At 41.3% G+C, this 14,830-nt stretch overlaps 2 long non-coding RNA genes across 2 annotated transcripts; both read right to left on the bottom strand.

Moving 5' to 3' along the window:
* Nucleotides 1-5,922: 5,922 nt before the first annotated feature.
* On the bottom strand, nucleotides 5,923-11,337 carry LOC311189904. Its single transcript, XR_014617180.1, has 3 exons — nucleotides 11,251-11,337; nucleotides 6,287-6,366; nucleotides 5,923-6,027 (listed from the first exon to the last, which is right to left on the bottom strand). It is a non-coding gene; the product is annotated as an uncharacterized lncRNA (long non-coding RNA).
* A 797-nt stretch (nucleotides 11,338-12,134) lies between these two features.
* On the bottom strand, nucleotides 12,135-13,859 carry LOC311189906. Its single transcript, XR_014617181.1, has 3 exons — nucleotides 13,830-13,859; nucleotides 12,872-12,925; nucleotides 12,135-12,201 (listed from the first exon to the last, which is right to left on the bottom strand). It is a non-coding gene; the product is annotated as an uncharacterized lncRNA (long non-coding RNA).
* Nucleotides 13,860-14,830: the final 971 nt, after the last annotated feature.

The following is a 14,830-nucleotide window of genomic DNA, read 5'->3' as shown; positions in this document are numbered from 1 at the left end:
TATTTGTAACCTGTCTGCTTGTACCAAATTATCACCACAAGAATTCAAAAGAAGGTAGCAACCAAGCCACACTGAGACAGGCAAGTGTGCGAACACATCGCGGAAACGACTTCAGTTTGCCAGGGTTGGGTCTATTCAATTAGCCAACATGGAGGAACAGTGTGCTGGCAATGGCCATAACACAAGTCAGGAAAAAGTCTTTAAAATAAATACTGGTTTCCTGAATTTCTCTTATTAGACCATATTGCCTTCTAGCGCATAATGCCTTTATCTTGCAAAATTATTACAATTGGTCACAGCTGATGAAATTTAGTTAATCAACAATGGGTCACTGTTGCCAAAGTTTACTACAACAGTCAGTTCAAGCCAGAATTTGTTAAGCTGGCAAAGCAAAGGAATAAAAAGAAAGCTAGTCTACAGTGTTGACCTAGAAAACCCATTTGTTTCTCTCAGACCTTTGTTCCAGTGGTTAAGGAAAAAAATGAAATATTGGAAAAGCTATTTACCTACTTTGCACTAAAACTTGTACATCAAAGTTGAAAGATCACTTTAGCTGCTAAACTTTCCTTTGTGTAGCTAGAGGTCTGACAAAATGGTCTGCATGATGTTATATAGAGTAACCCACATCCCTCATAAAGCAGGCTTAGGCAAGGGGACCACGATTTACATTGCAACCTTTGCAACTGAAACTGCACAGTAATCTAAACATGGCAGAGACACACAAACAGTCTTTCATTTCTACTTCTATAGCTTTACTACCTTGTAGCCATGTAAATTATAAAACAGTTACAGATGCAGACTAGGATTGCAGAGTGGTCTTTTCCTTTGGAAAGTGGATTCAAAATTATATTTTCATAGGTTTATTATTTGTTGTTCTGTGCTTCTCATCAAAAAATGTACTTGCCTTTCTAGAAACTTCCAGAAACTCAGCATTAGATCATAAAAATAAATTCAATTTTGTTCATTTGTAGATTAGAATGATACATGGAGAACTGCCTTAGATTACTCAGGTTTTTTTATCAGCAGTACTCAACAGTGCTGGAAAAGGGGAATCATAAACCCCATTTTTAAATAGGGATAAAAGGAAGACCCAGACAGCTACAGGCCAGCCTCACCTCTGTGTTTGGTGAGATCATGGAGCAGATCCTCCTGGAAATTGTGCTCAGGCACGCAGAAAATAAGGAATTGATTGGTGACAGCCAACATGTCTTCACTAAGGGCAACTCATGCCTGACAAATGTGATGGCCTTCTATGACGGGGTTACAATGTTGGTGAACAAGAGAAGAGCAGCTGCTGTCACCTACCTGGACAAAGAACATGTCACTGTCCCGCACAACATCCTTGTCTCTAAATTGGAGACATACTGATTTGAGACAGACTTGGTGGATAAGGAATTGGCTGGATAGTCACAGTCAAAGAGTTGTGGCCAACAGCTCCAAGTCGAAGTGGAGATCACTGATGAGTGGAGGTCTTCAGGGGATAGTATTGGGACTGGTGCTTTTTCACATCTATGTCAGTGACATGGGCAGTGGGATTGAGTGCATCCTCAGCAAGTTTGCAAACAATCCCAAGCTGTGTGGTACAGTTGACATGCTGGGAGGAAGGGGTACCATCCAGTAGGACCTCTACAAGCTTGAGAGGTTGGCCCATGTCAACCTCATGAAGTTCAGAAAGGCCAAGTGCAAGGTCCTGTACATGCATCAGGGCAATCCCAAGGACAGCCACAGGGTGGGTAGAGAATGGCTTGAGAGCAGCCCTGGGGAGTAGAATTTGCGGGTGTTCATGGACAAGAAGTGCAACATGAGCTGAAAAGGTATGGTTGCAGCCCAGAAAGCCAACCATATCCCTGGCTGCATGAAAAACAGCATAACCAGCAGGTCAAGAGAGATGATTCTGCCCCTCTGCCCTGGTAAGACCCCATCAGGAGTACTGCGTCCAGCTCTTGGGTCCTCAACATAAGAAAGACAGGGAGCTGTTGGAGAGAGTCCAGAGGAGGGCCACGAATACAATCAGAGGGCTGGAGCATGTTTCCTGTGAAGACAGGCTGAGACACCTGGTCTTGTTCAGCCTGCAAAAGAGAAGGCTCCAGGGAGACCTTATAGCAGCCTTCCAGTACCTGAAGGGGCCTACAGAAAAGTTGGAGAGGGACTGTTTCCAAGGGTATAGTGATAGGACAAGGGATAATGGCTTTAAGCTGAAGAAGGGTAGATTTAGATTACATATAGGGAAAAAAAATCTTGATTATGAGTGTGGTGAGGTCCTGGCACAAGTTGCCCAGGATGCTGTGGCTGCCCCCTCCCTGGCAGTGTTCAAGGCTAGGTTGGATGGGGCTTTGGGCAACCAGGGCCAGTGGAGGATGTCCCTGCCTATGGCAGGGGGTTGGAACCACATGATCTTTAAGATCCCTTCCAACCCAAACCATTCTATGATTCAACAAGTATACCTTACCTCCACATAGCTCAAGTGCGCAAGTGCTGTCTCATGGTGATTCTTCAGAGTAGATGCCTAATATTTTCTGCACTCATTTTCTCTTCTTTGTAACTTTTCAGTGGTAAAATGCACACTGGAGCAAAGTAATGAGAATTTGCTATGATATTCGGATAGATATTTTACTTATTCTCCTTTGAACATTGTTAGAAAAGCACATGCCATGGGCTGCTGTGAAAGCTTGATGCTCAGCCTTCTTGTTCACCCTTGAGGTGCTGTTGCCTCTGATCACATCTTTCTCTGGCATGAGAAGGAAGCTGGAAAGCTGAGGTCAGTCTCACAGCAGAAACATTTTGCAATGATTTATCCTGAAGCCCAAGTTTAACTAATTTCTATTTGTTCTCATTTCTTCATTGTAATTCAAAGTTAGTCAGTCTTCACTACTTTTGTAAAGAATTGTGAAGTTTGTTTTCCTGCATTTACAGTCCTTTAAAAAAGTAAAATCCTCTGCTCCCAAGGAATGCAGGATCCTCTTGATGCAGATGAAAAAAGAAAATATGTTTATACTACAGGATGGCTAGAAAGCTTCAAAATCATAAAAATTTTGGCTTGTTTAGTGCTCTCCTAAAAAACATAAAGATGACCAAACAGATTATTTGTATTAAAAAAAAAAAAGAAGAAACTTTTCAGTCTAAGAATTTCTTTGCCAAGTTCAATCTAAAATTATTTTTTATGGCTACATTATAAATGGCTTAAAAATGGGGTTTATAATGGAAATGGTGACAGACTTAACTATGGCGGTGCAAGCAGGCGCCAGCATAATTACAGTCTTCTCAAGACACAACTTATTACAAGCTACGCAGCAGAGCCAGCATTTTGTATTTTAATTAAGAAACCTGGATTTTGTTTGTAATAATTGACTGTTATGCCGCCCCTCTTGCCAGGACACCCTTGTAAAAGAGACTCTTGCCTCTAGTAGTCTTTCTTGGTTAAATATTTTAAATAAATTTTATATTGTTGACTGGAAGATTGCATGCATTTTATAGGTCATTATTAACTGTCTTTTGGTGACTTCAGTTGTTCGATATTTTTTAATGGAGATTTTTGTTCCTCTCATCTGTGACCAGAAAAGGTTTCCAGTTTAGGTCTCAGGGAAGCGTAATACCATAACATCTGTGTTATCTGCCTGAATCTGTACCACGCAGGCCTTCCATAAGAAAGCATGTTCTTTGGCTATGCTTTCCTATCGCCCTAGGCAGGTACTGCAGACTCTGCTCCCCAGAGACACGAAGCACTCGGACTTTGGCTACGCAGCCCTGACAAGGGCGTCACGGCAGCAGCTTCACTACGGAGAATCTCGGTGCCTGCACACCCAGCCGTATTTACCACTTGCAGACCAGCTCCTTTTGCTATATATCGCTGGAGTAAAACAAACAAACAAACCAACAACACGGTAGGGAGTAGCCCGAGACACATCAGCGGGCGGCGGGGCGAGGGCCGGGCGGCGGCTGGGCGATGCCGCAGGGGATGCTGCCACCTCCCGGTACCGCCGGCCCTCAGCTGCCGCCGCCAGCCGCGCTCCCCTCGCCCCCGGCTTTTCCCTCGGCAGCAGTTGCTGCTACAAAGATCCCCGGCCAGTTGTCGGCCCTTGCCTTTGTTTCTTAATCATCACAGAATCACAGATTATACTGAGTTGGGAGGGACCTGTAAGGATCATCGAGTCCAACTCCTGGCTCCACACAGGGCCAGCCGGGTCAGAGCACGGGACTGAGTGCATCGTCCAGACACTTCTTGAACTCAGTGCCCTGGGGAGCCTGTTCCAGTGCCCTAGCACCCTCTCAGTAAAGAACCTATTCCTAACATCCAATTTAAACCTCTCTCTGAGCTTCATACTGTTCCCTCAGGTTCTATCACTGGTCGCCAAAGAGAGGAGATTGACACCTGCCTCTTCGTTCTCCCTTGTCAGGAAGCCACAGACCATGATGAGATCTCCCCTCAGTCTCCTATTCTCCAGGCTGAAAAAAGCAAGGAACTTCAGCCTCTCTTCGTAAGACTTCCTCTCCAGACCCTTCACCCATCCTCGCTGCCCTCCTCTGGACACTCTCCAATATTTTTGTGTCACTCTTGTACTATGGTGCTCAAAACTGCACACAGTACTTGAGTTGAGGCCACACCGGCACAGTGTAAAGCAGGACACCTCCCTGGACAGGCTGGCAATGCTGTGCTTGATGTACACCAGAAAAAGGCTGACTCCCGCCAGCTGCCTGGGCACACAACTTGCTCATGTTTGATTTGCTGTCAACCAAGACCCACAAATCTCTCTCCCCAATCGCTCTTCTTAAGACAGTTCTTTTCAGTTATCCTTTACATGTGTCCTTCCACAGCTAACAGTGACAAACGGCATCAGGACTTTATGCGAACGGTCCGCAAGCGTCGGGTGTCTGATTTTGACAGGAAAACTGTGGTGGTAATTAGGTATTCAGAGAAGGACCCTGATATGCACACTATAAAGTAGGTTGCAGCACCTCATGTGTAAGTTAATGTGCTGTAATAGTAGTACCACACAGACATACACACAAATGAGATCGAAACAAGTGTTTAACATTTTTTAACTGAAAAATAAAATATGAATTGAAGCAGATCAGGACTAAAATAATGCTTCTCAAATTATTAATATGTTTTTTAATTCCTGCCTGCCACTGGATACAGCAGGCTTGGCTAAAAGCATTGCTTGCAGTCCCTTTATTTCTCTGTTTGGCGTTGAAACAACACTGTTCTAACAAACATTATTCAGTCATTTTCCCCCAGGACCATCTACCAACCAGAGAGATTATCAAAGTTAATTATGTCACTTCCTTTCTTTTCTCCAATGCACTCCCAGGCTAAGAAAACAGATAGAGGAGTTACCAGTCATTCTCTCCCCGCTTCCTCCAAAGTTTGCCTCCTGCCAAGAAGACCTTCAAGGAGTCTTTGCTGCCTTTAGCTCTTCCAAGTGGAGCACACGGAAAAGGGCATAGGAGACAATGGACCACTACAGGGTTTGGGGGAGGGAAAAAAGGAAAAGAAGCAGCAAGAAAATAATGGCATTGTCTTGTTATTTTTTTTTTGGGTCCTGAAACAGCTATCAGTATTACATTACCAAAGAGTTATGATTTTGTCCAAACAGCTAAATGGAAATGGAAATACAGTATTTGTTTTTATTTTGCATCCTTGGAGAACAAATTCAAAGTGAAGAGAAATTTAAGGGAGAAAAACACAGCAAGAAAATCAATAGAGAAATGCACAAAAATTATATCACAGGCCTTTCTCAAATATCTGTATCTGAGGTTTCAAGTATCTCAAATACCACTCTTCACTAGCTATTTATTAGGTGGCATTGATTTCAGCTGTGTGAGGAAATCAGGCTGGAAAATATGCTTCAGAGGTAATGCTCAGGCAGAAAAAACGGTGAACAAAAAATAATCTGTGGGATGACTGGAAAGGCTGGAGTCTGGCTCTAGGATGCCCACATCAAGGCAAGGTCAATTGAAGTCTCTAGGTACAGTAAAATTCATCTGATACAGTGGTGGATCATTCTCCAGATGCTGACTTGCACCCTGCTTTTAATCAGAAGAAAGAAGACAGCTTTTAAAGTGAGGCTTCAAGTAAATTCAAATCAGTTGATACTATGCAAGTGAAGGAGCAGCCTTGCCTGCATTGTCCCATGGAAAACACACCCAGCACCCAAGCAGGGTTGTGGAGGTGAAAGCAAGGAAGCAGGGTGGAGTGCAACCGCGGGGATTTAGAAAAAACAGTGGATTTGAGGACTGATAATGGAGAATTATTGCAGTAAGTGCTACCATAGGTTCAGTTCCATACCTTTTTCTCAGCTTGGCTATATGCTAAAACACCTCTTTATCAGATTCTCCAAATAACAGCTCAAGCAGTATTTCATCACACTGTAAATGAGAGGGACCAACAAACAGACTGTGTATGACAATGAAAATGAAAGAAAACACCATCCCCATCACCTAACTCCTGTATCCAAACTGACTAGCCTGATTGCCTTGACATCAGGTTTATCAATTCCACATGTTTTTTGGAGGTTTGGGGATGACTTCTAATTTTCAGGAAAGGATGCCTACAAAGGTGAAAGCAGAACCCAGTAAAGTCCATGTCCTAGAAGTATGTATTTGGCTGTAGCACTTCGTTATTTTGAGCTACAGAAGAGAAATTAATAAGACCTTTTAAAATGAGAAAAAAATGTGAAGAGGAATATGCATTTCAGATAAGAAGATGCATTTACAAAGAAGACGTGTGGCAGAAAAAACAAATGAAAGAGAATTCTTTATTTTGTGGTCAAAAGGTGGACAGCTACAGGCATGGAAGTCCTTGAAAACCAAAAGCTTTTCCTCTTGAAGTGTCTCATAATATGAACTTGAGTTACGGTCAAGTTTTATGCTATTCAAAAAGAAAAGAGAGATAATAAAAAATACTAGAGAGAGTGATTGGTATAAACCAGAGTTAGGTATCAGTCTCACAAGAATGAGGAAACTAACAAAACTAAATATCTGCTGCCAGACATCACTAACAGAAAAATATAGTATTATAAAAGAATAAGGATTTCTATTGGAAATAAAAATACTAGCGTTAAGTACTAGTCAAAACAGAACTTCCTATACAAAATGCACAACAGCTAGGAGCTAAAGGTTCATTTTGTTTACCTGAAGGAAATTTCTTCTGTCTCATGTCATCATGTAAATAGAAGGGTCATTAAATCTGAGAGCTCAACAGGAACTGAGCAGCAGGATTATGTGGTGTCATTAACTATTGTCAATCTGTGTGAAGGTTCTGTAGTTATCCTCCATTTGTTCCCCAAATGAAGTGTGGAGCATAACTACATCTCAACTGGAATTGTTCTGGTGACTTCTGCCATGACACTAGAATGATGAGAAATGTGCCCCTAATTATGTCAGAAGGAGATTTTCCCTTCATGCAACCTGGAGGATCTTTATTCACTCACAGGTCATGAATCCTATCTTTGTGTGTGTCTGAAGGATGGTTTGAACATTGTCTGGCTGTTCAATGCAGTAACAACCCAGTCAACGATATACCATCCCATGTAGGGATGGAGTCAGATTTAAAGATGCATGTTACAGAGCGCGAGCAAACTCATTCTAGCTGGCAGTAAAATGTACTCTGGCCCCATTCCAGCAGAGCACTTAATCATATGGTTATCAGTTAAAAAGATGAGTCAAATACTTCAAATCATGAACACGCTTTTATGCCTTGTTGCATCACACTCAGAATGTTTGCACCATTAGCCTGGATTAATATTAACCAGAGACTGAAAGACATGAAGTAGGAGAGGGAAGTTTAGAGTGAACTGACATTCCAAGCACTGCAACACACAACTGTGATATGTTGATCCTGTTAATATTTTTCAAATGGTTTGTACAGCCACCTGCTTAACAGATGAGATCTCTGATTAGAACCTTAAGTCTCTGATCTTTAGGAGTACTAATTTTTTTAGAAATAACCTTGTGTTTAAGTCATCTCAAACCACCCTGCCTGTGTGTAAATTATGCCATCAGTATTTCAGCTTTCTGAGCTGCATACTGAGAATGTTCCCACATCTTTCCTTTTTCTGAAACTATTTCTCATACTTACTGTGGATGACACAGTATCCAAAAAATTGGAACCCCTTGCAGTTGCATAACACAGTCCTGGTTGCCTGTTGATGATGATGATGGCCAAGGGATTTTACTTCCTGTGCTACTGATCAGATTCCAGTCTGACACAGCTTCTTTTTCACAGCCTCATGCACCTTTTGGACCACAAGAACAACCTACTTTGCCTCTAATGAGATAATACAAGGACCTAGAGAAAGGTTTGTAGTAGTAAAGAAATAAATGCTTTGAATGGATGCTATAAAATAAGTTGATTTTTAGTTACTCTATTGTTTGATAAAAGGTAACAAAAATAACTTTAGGTGTTAAGACACAAAAGACAGGAGCTACAGACAGTTTCAGTTGCACAAATCCATATACAAACAATGAATAATGATAAATACTTGGAAAATTACTTCAGATCACAGAATCACTAAGTTGGAGAAGACCTTTGAGATCATCGAGTCCAGCCATATTTGTCCTCTACTAAACCATATCCCTGAGCACCTCATCTACTCGTCTTTTAAATACACACAGGGTAGGTGATTCAACCCCCTCCATGGGCAGCCTGTTCCAATACCTGATAACCCTTTCAGTGAAGAATTTTTTCCTAATGTCTAAACTGAACCTGCCCCTGCACAGCTTGAATCCATTCCCTCTCATCCTATCAGGCCTGTCAGTCTGACCTCAGTCCCAGGGAAGATCATGGAGAGGGTCATCTTGGGAGCTATCATGCAGCACATGCATGATGGCCAGGGGATCAGGCCCAGTCAGCATGGGTTTACAGAAGGTAGATCCTGTCAAACTAACCTGATCACTTTCTATGACAAGGTGACCCGCTTAATGGACAAGGGGAAGGCTGTGGATGTCGTCTACCTGGACTTCAGTAAAGACTTTGACACAGTTTCTCACAGCATTCTGACTGAGAAACTGGCTGCCACTGGCCTGGACAGGTGGACCCTCAGCTGGCTTAAAAACTGGCTGGATGGCCGGGCCCAAAGGGTGCTGGTGAATGGAACCAAATCCAGCTGGAGGCCAGTCATGAGTGGCGTCCCCCAGGGCTCAGTCCTGGGTCCAGTCTTGTTCAATATCTTTATCAATGACCCTGATGAAGGGATTGAATGCTCCCTCAGTAAGTTTGCAGACAACACTGAACTGGGAGGAAGTGTTGATCTGCCTGAGGATAGGGAGGCTCTTCAGAGGGATCTGAACAGACTGGACCGATGGGATGAAGTTTAACAAGACCAAGTGTAGAGTGCTGAACATGGGACATAACAACCCCATGCAGTACTACAGGCCTGGGGGAGAGTGGCTGGAGAGCTGTCAGGCAGAGAAGGACCTGGGAGTGTTGGTTGACTGCAGGCTGAATATGAGCCAGCAGTGTGCCCAGGCAGCTAAGAAGGCCAATGGCATCTGGGCTTGTATCAAAAGTGGCCAGTAGGTCTAGGGAAGTAATTGTGCCCCTGTACTCGGCATTGGTGAGGCCACACCTCGAGTACTGTGTCCAATTCTGGGCTCCTCACCATAAGAAGGACATTGAGGTCCTTGAGCGAGTGCAGAGAAGGGCAACCAGGCTGGGGAAGGGCTGGAGGGCAAATCCTATGAGCAGCGGCTGAGGGAGCTGGGACTGTTTAGCCTGGAGAAGAGGAGGCTGAGGGGAAACCTTATCACCACCTACAACTACCTGAAGAGAGGTTGTAGAGCGGTGGGCGATGGTGTCTTCAGCCAGGGGACAGGAGATGGGACAAGGGGAAATGGCATGAAGCTGTGCCAGGGCAGGTTTAGACTGGACACTAGAAAAAAAAAATTACTGAAAGAGTTGTCAGGGGCTGGAACAGGCTGCCCAAGGATGTGGTTGAGTCACATTCCTGGATGTGTTCAAAAAAAGGATAGATGAGGTACTTAGGGATATAGTTTAGCTTAGCATGGGAATGGTTGGACTTGATGATCTGCAAGGTCTTTTCCAACCTTGTGATTCTGTGATTCTGTGATCATCTGTCACTTGGGTGAAGAGACCAATACCCACCTCTCTACAACCTCCTTTCAGGTAATTGTAGGTGGTGATAAGGTCTCCTCTCAGCCTCCCCTTCTCCAGGCTAAACAACGTCAGTTCTCTCAGCTGGTCATGGTAAAGTTTGCTCTCCAGCCCCTTCACCAGCGTGGTTGCACTTCTCTGGACACACTCCAGGACCTCAATGTTTTTCTTGTAGTGAGTAGCCCTTAACTGGACACAGTATTCAAGGTGTGGCCTCACCCATGCCAAGTACAGGGGCACAATGACTTCCTGGACCTGCTGACCACACTATTTCTGATACAAGTCACGATGTCATTTGCCTTCGTGGCAACCTGGGCCAAATGGGAGAGAATCAGAAGTCTGATAAAAGCAAAAGTGGGATAGAAGAAATGGTGAGGGACTCCAAGGACACCTAAATGAGAAGATGATATTGTATGGCAATATTTTCATTGTAACTTAAGAAAATACAGGGAAAGTCTGACTGTAAATTAATGTTCAGTGTTTCGCAGGGAAAAAAAAGAAAGCACAGTTGGCATTTTGGCCCAAAGCTTTGTGGTTATAATCATACTGTATATATGTCATGTTTAGGTTACAAAGTAATTTTTTTTGTACACCCTTAGAAAAAAGGTTAGCAATAAGCTGTAGAAGTAAGTCCCCACCATCATTTTAATGGCAGTATGAGGCAGATGCTAATAAGTGCTGGCTAGAGTGCTGGCTAGAGTGCTCACGCCCATGCTCACTGCATATATTTATGAAAAGGACCAAGATTAAAGGCAAAGACATCCACAGACAACCTTAATTAACCCAATAAATGAGAACTGAAAAAATGGCATTTGGCTTTTACATGACATTTGTACTTGTGAATTAAGTTTGCACAGACACCGTCATTTACATTTCTTATTTCACCTCCTGCTTACAGCAATACAAAATACCTGCTGCTTTATTTAGGCTATTCCTAGCTAAATAAAACAATCTGCAAACATTTCCCATTACTTATATCTCCTCTCATTTCTCATGGAGATGGCTTAAACAACTGGAACCTAATCTCTGTTATTTTTCATCTTAACTTCACCGTTTGAGTGCCCAATTTGGTTTGACAGAAGCAACCCCATTCCTCGCTGGTGACTCTTAGGAAACTTTTTTAGGACAGTGATACTCACTGGATGATCACCTGGGGGGAACGTGATTCTTGTCATTGGGCCACCATCCATCTGGAGGTGGCCTGGTGTCATATCCATCCTGCCTTGTGGCAAGCACTGCATGATCATCATAAGGCTAGACAAAAGAGAGAAATGGGTCTAACCAGGATATGTTTCATGTCTCGGGTGTCCTCATCTTTCTCAAGAAACTAGAATTCCAAGCTCTGCAATTCTCCCAAGAGGACAGTACTGCTCCCCAAGCACTCCAACTTTTCAGTTTAACAGGATTTAGGTGTGTGAATGATTACGTAAAAACAGCTGTGCATGGATTTCTATAAGGTGATTCTTCCATAAATACAAAGAAAAGGGAACTTAAGTATACCATGTCACCAATCTGAAGTAGCAGAATATATCTGTCTATCTATCTGTCTGTCTGTCTATGTATCTGTCTATGTATCCTTATCCAACATATAACATATCTAGAAGTCATTTTCAGCGTGTGTGCTATATATTGTACAGAGTATGTGTATCAGTCCAGCGCTCTTAGTTAAAATAACTGTAGTATGCTTACAGACTGGACATGTGTAGAAGACAGGATAATATTGAATATTAACAATCTCTCATAAAAGTCACTGAAATTTTGATGAAATTAATAGAATGAATTATTTACTAAATATCTCAGTGAAATATTAAACCAAAGACATCAAATATCTCGAATCTATAAATAATGAATTTTAAATCTGTCAGAGTGTGGGTTAAATATATGATAAATATTATGCAGCCCCACTAATAAATTTCCTTAAACAATCTTAATCCTGCTTGCTGGTGTATGCTAGAATAATATATGTCAAGCACTGGGTTTTCCCCTAGAGCTTAGTTTTGTATAATAACAGAACTCACCGTTTTGGAGAAACACAGATTTACTATCAAGGAGACAGCTATATGACAATCTTGATAGAGAAACTGGTCATACTGTGGGCAAATTTAACAAAGAAATAAATCAAAAATTAAAATAATTCTCTGAGGAAACTTCATTTGAGGGGAGAAATAAAGGTTCACTAGTAACCATAGTGAGTTCATATTATTGCCATTGTTTTTGTAAGTTGTTGCCATGACTTTTTTGACTTTTGGGCTAGATTGGATTTAAAACACAACAGATGGCTACAATTATGTGTCTGTAACTTTTTTATTTATTTTTAGAATAACTAAACAGAGCACAATAAAATAAACAGACTTATATTCCAAAGAGACTCTCACAGTTTAAGAGGGATATACATGGTTATTAAAAAAAGCCCCACCAAAACTCTCTAGACTGTAGACTCTTCTAGACTAGGAATAAAGCATAAATGAAATTAACTTCACAAATGTGCTGTGTTTTCAGTAAGCACATAATTCATTCCTATAATCGAATTTCTTTGATTAGCAATTTCAGGAGCAGTGAATAAAACTAAATTGCATTATAATTTTGAGATTATTTGGGGTCCAAGTGTGCATTCCTTTCAACAGCATAGCTTACACTGGATTTTTTCTCAACAAGAAGTGCTAGCTTGGGCTCTTTGTATGGTAGTTTTTAAATAAGTACAGGTTAATTGTAATATTTATTGTCTAGAATGAGTGTTGAAAAAGAATTTGATTTAATTACCTCATGGTACTTCAGTTTGTGTATCAGTGCACTTAGTAAAGGGCAAAAAGAGACCTTGATGAGAAGGATAAAGGCATATAAAGGAAGAGAGAACTGACTAAGCAATAGCATCCCACTAAATCAGCAACACAGCATGAGGTGAGCAACGTTGGGTCTTTAAGGCTGTGTTATCTAACATAGGTTATTTTAACACAAGGTACTTTGAAGACCACAAATGTCCTCAACTCTATCAGGAATATCAGTTTAACCTTTGAATTTTCTAGGACTGTTTTTTTCAAATTTATTTTTATTTATTCTCTACAACATCTCAACATAATAAGGCTTTTATAATCATATAATTTAGACACACATGTACGTTACTCAAGACTTTGGGTGTTATTAACAACATCTTGGTCATGCTTTGCTGGGACAAGTCAGCAAGGAAACATAGCCAGGGAATGAGCTTTCTGCTCCTGTCACACACCATACTGCTAAGTCCAACCCATACAGCCCAATCTCACAGTTCAGTTGCCCATGTAGGACTGAAGCAGAAACTGTTTTTTCAAAAATCACTGTAATCTTTTCAGTTACTATGTGACCACACCTGCAAGATCCACATGTCAAGCTAAGTTTTGAAACCTAAAGGCAATAGCTTTGCCCTCCTTAAAAACATAATCTAGCTAAACTTCACAACCTATGACAGAGGCAGAGTAGCAGAGACTTGGACAGATCAGTCTGAAGCACATGTAATAACTGGCCATAACTTGCCAAAGAAGAGTTTTGTAGGAATCTGGGTCACTAATGGTGCAAAGTCTTCATTTCTGTATGTTTGTGGAACTCTATCCTCATCCCTGAGCACATGCAGCACATTTCCAAAGCCACTCAATAAGCTTTGAATGGACCACACTGGAAAGTGTTTGACATGATGGTGGCAGCACACTGAAAGATCAAGACAGTTTATAGTAAAATGCCTCCTTACCGTGGAAGATAAGAAACCAGTTACTTTATTTTGGTCCTGTTGGTTCAACAGTTCTGACTCTTCTCATCTTCTGTTTCTCATCTCTGCTGTACAGAGCTTCCATGGGACACTTTTTGCTTTGAGAAGTGAAATTGTACACTACTTATCAAAAGGAAAGAGAATTTTTAAAATAAGAAATTATCTTAGCTGTGAAAGCAAAGGTAACAGGCATGAGAAACTTATCTTAATAAAAGCATGACAAATCACAAGACACAAGCAAGATGTCCAGTTCAGCAAAGCCTTCCAGCTTAAGCTAACCTTTAAACACATGCTGAAATTCACTAAGGCAAATCCTCTTAACTACTTTATTGTATCCAGGATAAGTTGTAGAATACAGTAAGTAACAAAAAAGGCCAAAAGATGTGTCATATTTGTCAAGTTTTATTTCTACTCATTTACTAAAACTCTTCATACAAAGCAACATAGTTTTGCCTTTGCTGTGTCTACGACTTTTACTCTGTTATGATATCAAGCTCACATTTGCTGTAGTGCAATTTCACATTAAAATTCTCAGTCAGTCTATACACAGATGATCTATTCAGTCTGGCTATATATAATCAAAAATGCCAAGGAAAATTGGAAAAATAAATTTGCTGTACTGCTGACACTTTTTTCAGAAGTGTCATGGAAAACTACAAAGGGTGAGATGAAACAGTACTGTTTAAGGCCAGGCCCAAGACTGAGATGGACACTGATTAAATTTAATCATCAATAAGCAATGGAATTTATCATTTGACTGATGTGTTGTTAGCATGGTTCACAGAAAAGGCTTCACTGAAGGATATTCCCATTCACTGTACAGAGTCATTTTCTGTACTCGGTATTCCTTGATTTATGAAGTATGGCTTTTGCTTAGCTTGGTTCATTTTCAGTTTAATATTGATTTTTAATGTATGGAACATGTTTTGTTCCTTTCTTCAGCAGTTCCTTTAAAATCATCTCTTCATTTTGACTCTGGCTAG

Source organism: Gallinula chloropus, assembly GCF_964237585.1.
Source record: "Gallinula chloropus genome assembly, chromosome: 3".
NCBI lineage: Eukaryota > Metazoa > Chordata > Aves > Gruiformes > Rallidae > Gallinula > Gallinula chloropus.
This window is presented reverse-complemented; position numbering and strand designations above follow the sequence as displayed.